Here is a 1,734-nt window from a genome sequence, read left to right on the forward strand (position 1 = left end):
ACAATGTAAATGTGCATGCAGATTGGTATTATTGATATTCAGTTTCTTTTTAAAATGATTTTATAAAAATACTTGATATAAAAAGTATAGTAAAAATGTAGTAAATTATCAGCCACATTGTCATCTTTTCAATAAGTTATTGTCTACACAATTCTAAGGAGTTTTTTCTATTTTTTTTTTTTTTTACTTAGCATATGCACTATATCCTGCATAAAATGTTCTTATATTTCACAGGAAAAAGAGACCCAAAAGAGTTTCTCCTGAAAAGGAAGCCTTGTACTTCATTGCTTCGGGGAAAGATAAAGACACATTCGAGAAAAAATTAATGTGTGAAGAGAAAGGTAAGTTACGGCATTCAATTCTGCCATCAGTATGACTTTGCAAAACTTAATTAAAAGCTAAGTTTGGTCTCTAAATAATGTCGAATGGTTGGGTTTAAAATGTGTAGCTAAAAACAACAGGCTGTTAAAAAAAAAACACAAGAGAAACAAAAAAACATGATTGAATCAGTTAAAGGTGGATTTATATCTGTTTTCCTGCCTGTATTTATGCTAGACTAGCTGCTGATGTCCAAATTAAACTCCATTGTGTAGATGTGCGAGTGATCTTGATATTATTTGTATGTAACTGCCAGTTAGACTCCGGGGGCCTGTTTAACAATGGAAATTATCAATATTCAGTGTCATGATACATATGAGTTTTGTAGTTTTCCACTTTTAGATGTAGATATCGTATTTGTTTTCCAAGCAGGGCTACCATTTAAAACAGTTTAGACAACCTTAACAACTTTATGAATCTTTTCTCATACTTAATTTACACTTATTTATACCCAATTTATTAGGTTTTGGAGTAATCGCCACAAAACATATTGAGCCAGGAGAATTCCTACTGGAGTATGTTGGAAGACACATGGCTGGATCTGAAGGAGAGACCCTGCTCAAAGACTACTCAGCTGAAGATGCAGTTTTTTTTATATTTCTACTCCTTTCAGGGACAATCTTACTGGTAAGATTAAATTAATGAATGTTCTAATGAAGTATAATTACATCATATTATGGTATGTTTATATACAGTGTTTTTAAAATATTTCACCATACAGTGTTGATGGCAGTAAAGCTACAGAAAATCTCGGACGATACATAAATGATGACCACATCAAGCCAAACAGCAAAATTAAAATAGTAAGTCTGTATTTAATGTTTTCGTATTGTTTGTCTTATTCTTTGTTTTAATTACTCCTTTTATAGAGCCTCATCTTGATTGTAGCATTATTTGACATTACAAACTAGACAGTTGTGGGTCTTTCAAATGTTGTTGTTTTTGTTTTCAAATGTGTGTTTGTGTACTTTTGTGACCAACAGATAATGGATGAAAAGAAAATGCCACATTTGTGTGTATTTGCGTTAACAAAAATCAAGCCAATCATACCAAAGAAAAAATCATACCAAAGCCTATGGACTAGTATGCAGGAGTGATCCAGCTCTCAGATTTCATAAAAAAATATCTTAATTTGTGTTCGGAAGATGAATTAATGTCTTACGGGGTTGAACAACATGAGGGTGAGTAAATACTGACAGAATTTTCATTTTTGGGTGAACTAACCCTTTAAATGCTTTGCTTAAGTTGATGAAGACCTCCACTGTGTATTGCTTTATCCTCAGTTGCAGATGTAATTTTTCCTATGAGTTCAATTAATGCCAAAGCTGTTAATCCTTTTTATCTCTAAAGCCATAT

The 1,734-nt window shown here is 32.1% G+C and overlaps 1 long non-coding RNA gene across 1 annotated transcript; it reads left to right on the forward strand.

Annotated features, from left to right (window-relative positions):
- Positions 1 to 221: 221 nt before the first annotated feature.
- LOC148973441 (uncharacterized) lies at positions 222 to 1,497 on the forward strand. Its single transcript, XR_016146620.1, has 4 exons — positions 222 to 341; positions 842 to 1,005; positions 1,100 to 1,181; positions 1,362 to 1,497. It is a non-coding gene; the product is annotated as an uncharacterized LOC148973441 (long non-coding RNA).
- Positions 1,498 to 1,734: the final 237 nt, after the last annotated feature.

Source organism: Pimephales promelas, chromosome 15 (assembly GCF_988280905.1).
Source record: "Pimephales promelas chromosome 15, fPimPro1.hap1.1, whole genome shotgun sequence".
NCBI lineage: Eukaryota > Metazoa > Chordata > Actinopteri > Cypriniformes > Leuciscidae > Pimephales > Pimephales promelas.